General features: G+C 37.5%; 1 protein-coding gene across 1 annotated transcript in view; it reads right to left on the bottom strand.

The window, feature by feature from the left end:
* LOC107680818 (uncharacterized protein KIAA1522-like) overlaps window positions 1-9,769 on the bottom strand; it is a 38,616-nt gene that overhangs the window by 8,812 nt on the left and 20,035 nt on the right. The gene's annotated exons all lie outside the window — the stretch shown is intronic.

A 9,769-nucleotide genomic window follows, 5' to 3' on the forward strand; every position in this document is an offset into this window, starting at 1 on the left:
CATGCTCGAATTTCCCGTGAAAACCTACCCGTACCACTCAAATTAGAAAACATTATTATAAGCTAACCGTTGTGAGCGTAAGGCAACAGTTTTGAACACTGGCTAGTTATGCACTTGCTTAAATATTGATTTCTGATCATTTTTAACCAAAAAATGTTACGGACTGCAGCTTTAATAATCATATTTGATTTTATATTTTATTATGTTAACATTAATGCTTCATTATTTATTTAGCATGAAAATAATTCTGTTGGAAGAAATCTTCAGCAATTTTATCTAAAAAATAGGTATCTATATTGGCATCAATATCTTGTTCATTGTCTTTAACAGTAAGAAAGGCTTAAAGAATTATTTAATAATTGTATTAATTTAACGCAGAAAAAGTGATTTCTGATTTACACACTGAGTATTTTCTTTGATAAATGCTGTAAATTAAAAAATGGGTTTCAGGAGTTGAAATCTAACATTCATTTACATCAAATTATTCAAAGACTTACACAGAACTCAAACTTTAAAGACTATAAACTGCTTCAATAGTTTGTATTCAATCAGACTTACTTAACATCAATCCTGACAGACATCTTTTATCAAACAATGAGTGAGTGGTTTTCTCCATATTTCGTGTTGCTATATAAAAGTCCACAGTATATTGCAAAAGACTGTGTTACGTATGCTAAGTGCATTTTCTGCTGCGTTCAGTGTGACGCCCAGCACAAACAGGCTCGGTGATGAAACTCTACATGTAGAGCTGCTTCTGCGTAAACATGCAGCATGAATGCTATAACCTGTTCATGCGAGCAATGAAATGAAAAAGTGCTGCTGCAGACATGAGATGTATAAAACAGGCCTTAAACTTAATCTCCCATGGAAAACTGGCCGTTTGTCTCTGAGGCATTATCCATTCACAATGCTGGTATAGGTTAACTGCTTAGCTAAAGTCGATACAAAAGTCTTTGAAAAGTAAGTTGACTGATTACAGGTTTATTACACATGCACACAACCGGAGTTTCGATTTTGATTTTCAGCAAGTGGTAAGGAAAGGCCTCTGTCTGCAACACCTGTATCACATAACGTAATATTTGCCATTTCATCAGTTAAACGCACCCAGAAGAGGTACAATCACTGCATAAATCAATAAATAATACATTTCAGTCAGGACCACTCTTTCCGGAGTGAGATTTTGATTAAGATTATTGTAGAGGTCCTGAACATTATTTTGGTGGCAGGCTTTGCTCTGAAGGGGTCAGATTCTGAGCTGTCCACAAGCAAACCTCACTGAGGCTTGAAACCCCCCAAAGCCTAATGCAATTACCAGAATTTTTTGTATGCAACAGATGTAAAATTCCATGCAGAAGTGATACAGATCTGTAAATGAGACTGGACAAGATTAAGCAATGATTAGCTGACAGATGATTTCCGTGGACAAGACGCTCATGCTCAGATGCTCAAGTGATCATGCCTGCCTGTATAAGGAGGAGTTGGGGATGGAGGAGGGTAAGCGCATGTCTGTGCAAGTGTGAATTTCGGATTAACTTATATATATCTTATTTAATTGTAATGGGAGGAATTACAATCAGCTGGGCGTCAGCTGATGCTGGCGGTCACGCCGTGTTCTGCCTGAACTACGTTTGAGCTCCATTCGTCAATCAAACTACACTCTGTTTGATTAAGCACAGCTCCCTGAAAGGTTGGAAGAGGTGGCGTGCCTTGATATTAAAGGGAGTAGCTCCATACTCTGCCTCTTTACCTTTACCACTATGCTCACAACTAGATAAACTGATGCACTTCCTCAATCAGCTGTCCTCGAACCATCAGCAGACATTGGTTTGTGCCCTCTCACACTCATGGATAAGTCTTTGTTTAGGCCCTTCTGATTCTCTGTCCAATCTTACCTATTGTGGATGCTCTCTTGTCTCAGCAAGCGGAGAAAGCATATTTCAAAGCAATTTTCAATTATAATCGGCAATGATGTTCTCTGGTAAGGCGATTGGTGAGGGTATAACAGAAAACTGATGTATATCAAACAAAACTGAAAAGATCTTAGCTTGTGAAGACACATTGAGATGAATGGAGAGTGAAGTATGTCCAGATGATGAAGATGCTTGATCTTACTGATGTCACACTCCTTCATGTAGGGAGGGCTGATATCGACTGTATTGTTCTTAAGTCACTTCCACTCCGATGCGGTGAATTGTGAGTTCAAGATCACGAAACTGGATCTGAAGTGAAATTTGTGTGTGGAACAATCGGATTTGTTTAATCCTTTAATCTGTTTGAAAGCTGTCCTGTGTGAGTTTTTGTGATGAACTAGAAGGCTATCTTAAGAGAGTATCTGTGCGACCATTTAAATTTTGAAGCTGTCGAGCAAGTGTCTGACGCTGAACTACAAGCGAGTGTCTGTGCGACAGACTGGGAGCTGAGATAACAAGTGTCTGTGTGACAGACTAGTGACTGAAAGCTGACTTAATGCATCTGTCCGTCAGAACTGACTTAACGTTTGTCTGTGTAACAGACCAGGGTGTTTCTGTGCGAAAGAACTGAAAGCTGACTTAACGTTTGTCTGCGTGATGGACTAGCGTGTTTCTGTGCGACAGAACCAAAGGCTGATTTAGCGCATTTTCTGTTCAATGAAACTGAAAGCTTATTTGATGCGTGACGGAACTCAAGTTGTTTTAGCATGTTTCTGTGTGACAGAACTGATGCTAACTAAGCTCATATCTGTGCGACAGACTAAGGCAAGTGTGAGTAAGGATGAACTTATATATCTTATTTAATTACTGGGAGGAGTTTAAAATCAGCTGAGCATCACAAAACTGAGGATAGATAACTGCTAGTCTATGATGCAATTATTATTAAAAAACAACAAATTTTTAGACCAGTTTAAATTCAGACCAGGTGCAAGCTGAAACAGCTTTGAAATCAGCACTTTACAACACTTGAAGGGGCTACACACGCATACCAAGCTAAATATGAATGTTAGACATATTCTAAAAATTATGACTTAAAACATTTTTGGAAGAAAGAGCAATATTAAAAGTCACTCTGAATCAGTCTAGTTATGGCATAGAGCTGGGTTCTGTTCACAAGAGAAACAGCCAAGCAGAGAACCAGTTTCCCAACTTTACACCTGTGCATTGTGTCAGAATCTCCAGGGCAAAGCTCAGGAAGGTATGGAATTCTGCACAAACACGCCTACACGTAACAATAAACAAACACACACATAAACTCTGTCTGTCTTCATATCTCAAATGTTCACAGGGACGGCGCGTTTCCATTACAGATTTGCACAAAACTTTGGCGATATTTTATAAATGACGATAAAAAAGTATTGCGAAATGACGGAGTTTCCATTAACCAATGTTATGCAACTAAAACGTAACCTTTTGCCTCTCGCGATAAATCATGGCAACGGATTTTGGCTATATTTATTCAAAGGAGGCGTATGCGTGTATCTTTACAGAAGCAGCACAGAGAGCCGCTTCAGAAACTGAAACGCTTCAGATTCTGGAATTAACACAAGCAGTGTGGCCGCAATCAGCTTCAGTGGCCATATCAGAGCCACACTGCACCGCAGACGTGTGCAGTGTAAATTGTCTAAGCATTAATGTCAGGGAAAGCACCTTATACTGGAGAGCTGCCACGTATGATGTGTTTCTTGGAAGTACATTGAAGAATGATCATATGACGTACGCCATGTGACCTGTAAATGCTAAAAAGCCGTTTCCATTGCAGTTTTGCGAATTATTCCTTTTTCGCATTGCCTGAAAAACCACCTCATGCGAGCGTAAAAACTTTTTTGCGATATATGGGCGTTTTTGCGAAATTGACGCGTTTCCATTAGGTGTATTTTCAATTCGCAATTTCAATTTGCGCAGTTTGAAGGGTAATGGAAACGCGCGCCTAGTAGTGTTCAAAAAGGTGTTGAGGAATGACTGGCATTTCTCATGAGGAGTTGAAAAGGAAAGCCAGAAGAAAGGTCAGGATTGTGGGTAACCCTTGGCAAGCAGCGTAACTTCCAACAGGAGACGTCAAAAACATTGGAAAAAGCCGTGTGTGTGTAAAAATGGAACATTTAATAGGAAACGGGTTTAAGGTAACAGCTCTTTGTTCAGACTGAACCAGCAATATCCCACAGGAAGTTTTGACATTGCAAGGTCTGGGATACAGGATGCAAAACACAATATTATGTACGTGTTCTCAGTAGCTGTGTGACACTCTTATTAGTGGCGCTTGCTAAAGTAAGCATTACTATTCCAATTGCTCATATTTAGGGCACGAACAAGCCCCTAGCCCTAAATAATAAATGTTGGTGTAACTTGGGCTGGTTTTTGGGGCCTTAGGTGAGATCACGAAAATGGGCCTCACGGGTACAAATGTTTTCAAAGCATAAAACATCCAAAAAACCACTAAAATACGATGTGTGGTTTCTTTCTTCAGGCACTAAAATGTAAAAATTATGCAGTTGTTAACTTAAGGAGCTATTTCTACCTAATCTGAACATTAAAATTACTTCTACTGTAGTCTGGTTGATTTAGTCAAATTTAATATATAATATTTAAACTGTGTATAACAGCCATTCAAGAGTTTGGGGTCAGGAAGAAAAAAAAAAAAAAAATTTAATAGAAATGTCCTAGATACCGTATCCTGTTTGATTCATTTGTTTGCTCCTGTGTGTTTTCTTAATAGATCAGGTTTTTCTGTGGATGTCTGTACCTTTTGCACTTTGTCCATCAGCAATTTTCTCATCTGCTGCTGTTTTATTGTTTGCAAGGCCAGCTTTTACATATACTGTAGACATGGCCTGTGTACAGTAGTGAGAAACGGATATATCTCGACCACGACAATTGGTTGGCTGATATTTAGCATATTTTATGCCTTATTTGGGCCAATTAACAGTGCCTAGTGTCAGCTCTAATGTTTGGTTTGTTACTCACCTTCACATTGTCCCAGATGTATTTGAATTTCATTCTTCAGACAAAATTTTTTAGAAAAAAATGATCCCTCTCTGTAAATCCATGTTATGCAATTGGAAGGGATTCTCAAAAAATTTGACTCTTCAAAAACCACACAAAACAAACCCATAAAACCCAGTCAATGTGTTCTAAAGTAAAACAACAGGTTTCGCCTATTGTTCTGCTTTAGAAGACATTAGCTGCATTTCCATTACAGATTTGCGCAAAACTTTGGTGATATTTTCTAAATGTCGATAAAAAAGTATTGCGAAATGACGGCGTTTCCATTAACCAATGTTATGCGACTAAAACGTAACCTTTTGCCTCTCGCGATAAGTCATGGCAACGGATTTTGGTGGGATTTTAATGGATTTTGGCTATATTTATTCAAAGGAGGCGTATGCGTGTATCTTTACAGAAGCAGCACAGAGAGCCGCTTCAGAAACTGAAACGCTTCAGATTCTGGAATTAACACAAGCAGTGTGGCCGCAATCAGCTTCAGTGGCCATATCAGAGCCACACTGCACCGCAGACGTGTGCAGTGTAAATTGTCTAAGCATTAATGTCAGGGAAAGCACCTTATACTGGAGAGCTGCCACGTATGATGTGTTTCTTGGAAGTACATTGAAGAATGATCATATGACGTACGCCATGTGACCTGTAAATGCTAAAAAGCCGTTTCCATTGCAGTTTTGCGAATTATTCCTTTTTCGCATTGCCTAAACAACCACCTCATGCGAGCGTAAAAACTTTTTTGCGATATATGGGCGTTTTTGCGAAATTGACGCGTTTCCATTAGGTGTATTTTCAATTCGCAATTTCAATTTGCGCAGTTTGAAGGGTAATGGAAACGCGCGCCTAGTAGTGTTCAAAAAGGTGTTGAGGAATGACTGGCATTTCTCATGAGGAGTTGAAAAGGAAAGCCAGAAGAAAGGTCAGGATTGTGGGTAACCCTTGGCAAGCAGCGTAACTTCCAACAGGAGACGTCAAAAACATTGGAAAAAGCCGTGTGTGTGTAAAAATGGAACATTTAATAGGAAACGGGTTTAAGGTAACAGCTCTTTGTTCAGACTGAACCAGCAATATCCCACAGGAAGTTTTGACATTGCAAGGTCTGGGATACAGGATGCAAAACACAATATTATGTACGTGTTCTCAGTAGCTGTGTGACACTCTTATTAGTGGCGCTTGCTAAAGTAAGCATTACTATTCCAATTGCTCATATTTAGGGCACGAACAAGCCCCTAGCCCTAAATAATAAATGTTGGTGTAACTTGGGCTGGTTTTTGGGGCCTTAGGTGAGATCACGAAAATGGGCCTCACGGGTACAAATGTTTTCAAAGCATAAAACATCCAAAAAACCACTAAAATACGATGTGTGGTTTCTTTCTTCAGGCACTAAAATGTAAAAATTATGCAGTTGTTAACTTAAGGAGCTATTTCTACCTAATCTGAACATTAAAATTACTTCTACTGTAGTCTGGTTGATTTAGTCAAATTTAATATATAATATTTAAACTGTGTATAACAGCCATTCAAGAGTTTGGGGTCAGGAAGAAAAAAAAAAAAAAATTTTAATAGAAATTAATACTTTTATTCAGCAAGGACGGATTTAATTGATAAAGTAAATACATTTATGATCTTAAAAATGGTTCTAAAAGTTATTTTACATTTTATATAATTTTATATAAAATACAATTTTATATGCTGAAAATTATGCTTTGCCATCGCAGTAAGAAATTACATATTAAAATATAATAAAATAGAAAAGTTATTTAAAATTGTAATAATATTTCACAATATTACTGTTGTTACTTATTTTTAGTCAAACAAATGCAGACTTTTTTCCAAAGACAAAAAAAGTACAGACTCCAAACTGTTGAAAAGTAGTGTATATTATAATAGTAATTATACAAAAAAATGTATACTGCACGTTTTTATTATTGTAATCCAATAATTATTTAGTTATTGTGTCAAAAGCAGAAATAAATAATAACGTAAAAATAAAACTGGTCACAAGACAACAAAGTGCAACCCAGACAAACTAATCTAATCAATTCACTTACCGAGACTGAACGTCAACTCCATATCGGAAGGGAGCAGCACTAGATAATCTTATCAAGTTTTAAAACACACTAAGATTTTGTGTTTTTAAACTGACACATTCTTAAAATCAACACAGAAGGTCATTCACAAGAACCCAGATTAATCACATCACACACTCGAAACAACAGATGATAAAACACTACATAAACAGCATTTTAAAACATCATAGATGCTCTACAGATGCAAAGCAAGCTCCAAAAGTTAAGAATATTGTCCCTACTTTTAGCCAAATAGAGCTAAAGTAGCAGTGCATGTGTCCTTTACTGAGAAGACAATCCCATAATCCCCAGCAATAAGCTCAGTAATGAAAAGTATTTATAAATCTTTGTTTTATAAAAATACAAAAATAATCAGTTTTAGAGCATCATGCCATTAGATTAGCAATATGCTACATCAAAACTTACTGAAATCAACTGTGAGTCACATTCTCCAATGTGTAATACTAATTGTGTCATGATGGTCTGCACACTGCCTATTTAATTACAGCCTAATTTCAGGGTGAGTGTGAATGGTTAAAATGTGGATGAATGGCTACACATGGTTTAAATAATCCATCCTGCTGCTTTTTGTACAGTCTTCGGCAGCAGGTAGGTACCGCACCCTCAGGACAATCACAAAAAAAGCTGTCATTTTTTGTGGTTATGCACAATATCGATCATTAAGAAAGCTGCAGTCTGTTCTGTCAGCCCGGCGCGCGCGTTTGTGTGTGTGTGTGTGTGTGTGAGAGAGTGGATTCATGCTTCAGTAAATGGGTGGGGTTGAGGTGTGGTCTCACAAAGGTCTTCCTGCTATTACATCCCATGTGGAACCTTCGCATTCATCCTCTGCTTAGCACACAAAGCACAAAAAAAAAAAACATAAACAAGGCATAATTCACATCCATTCAATCCTGGTTCTGATCCCAAGCTCCAACACCAATGTACCGCTCACTTTTAAATAAACACTTAAGTGTCGTACACACAATGCGAGTACTTAAAATGACCTCAAGCAGAGGCCAAATTTTATCTTTATGGCGTGTTGAAATTCCAGCCCGGAAAACTCATGACTTTGCGATAAACATAAAGCAAACATTTTCTAGACTTCTCTCAGCACACATACACCCAATAATAGGTATTTGAGAGACATATCTCAAGGTTAAGGGTCATTTGATGTGTCAGCCTTCCCTTCTCTGGTCCAACAAACAAGGAATAAACAGAAATGAATAATTAGGAGTGAAAATATCAAAACACAACTAGAAAAAAAGATATTCTTAAAAAGATATTCTTTCGTAAAAGATATGAAAGATATTCTTATTTATTATTAAAGCTGCTCACTGCTGCGTTATAATTTTTTACCAGCATTAAAACCAAAATGCTGGAGAATGCTGAAAACCAGTTACCCAAACTAATGACTTCTTCTAGATTGTAAAAGGATTACTCTACTAATTACACTGTCTGAACTGAAATGACTGAATGTCTGCAGACTCTGCACACATTACCCACTACTGAAATCATTTCTAAAACATATACCCAACATTTAGCTACTAGTTGGGCAATACAAAGACAGATAACAAAATGTTGAATATCAAATACTTTTTAAACACTATTTAAATTAAAAACTAACTGAATCTCCCACTTTCAGTACAGTAGTTAGGTTAGATTAGTTGCCATGTTGCTGTATCAAACGCAACAAAATGGTTGAGAGATATTTTCCACCAGGGCATAACTTACATTTTACTGCAATATTCTTATTTGCAAATGTCAAAAATTCAAAGTAATATAAGTATTTTCATATAGCAAAATGGTACTAGCAACGCCAAGGTCACAGGTTTGATTCCCAGGGAATGCATGAACTGATCAAATGTATAGTAAGAATGCAATACAAGCCACTCTGGATAAAAGCGTCTGTCAAATGCATACATTTAAATGTACATTTATAGATGGGTTTATTCGTGGTGTTGTTGCTGCTTGCTTCCTACATTCATTTCCAACACACACTGGGCACAACATACCTTTCATTAGCCAAGCTGCACTTCCCCTTTCTTACTTTAATTTCCCTGAGACTCATCTGCTTACAGAACCAGGTTTATGTTATAACTAGTAGGGCTGTCAAATTTTTTTTTGAATTTCGAATATTCATCGAATTTAAAATAAAAATCCACATTCGAATGCAAAAACGTTGCATTCAAATTTTAGGTGTGCGTTAAAGTCCGCATGAAATCAAAATTGACTTTATTTACTTTACTAGCGCACATTGCTAGTAATGATGTGAACAATTAATCGGTGCAAGTTAATCCGCTGACAAAAATTGTTTGTCTTCGTAATCTTTAATCAAAATCTGAACATTTACTTCCGCTCTGGAATGGCATTCCTTTTCTGATGACGTCAGTTTGACGGCTTGGGCAGAATATCCTTAAACACACCCCTCCAACCGTTAGATTGCTATGAGTGAGAGAGAGAGAGGAGGAGCGCAAAAATAAAACCATGCCCTCTATTCAATATTCCGTTTCAGCTGGAAATACGTCACTACACTGAAATAAAGTCGGCAGCAACTTCCGGTTCACGCGGCGCACGAGATGCGATGACGATGTAAGTGTCGTTGCATTATAATGTTTTTGCTAGCCTATCCAGTTGAAACCACTAGATGTGGCGCTGCTGCGTTGTTCATTAAAAATATAGCGGAAAAAGAGAACATCAATGCGGAGATGATGTTGTTTACGTCAAAACTGAAAC

The sequence above is a fragment of the Sinocyclocheilus anshuiensis genome, unplaced genomic scaffold (genome assembly GCF_001515605.1).
Source record: "Sinocyclocheilus anshuiensis isolate Anshui unplaced genomic scaffold, SAMN03320099.WGS_v1.1 scaffold413, whole genome shotgun sequence".
NCBI classification, from domain to species: Eukaryota; Metazoa; Chordata; class Actinopteri; order Cypriniformes; family Cyprinidae; genus Sinocyclocheilus; species Sinocyclocheilus anshuiensis.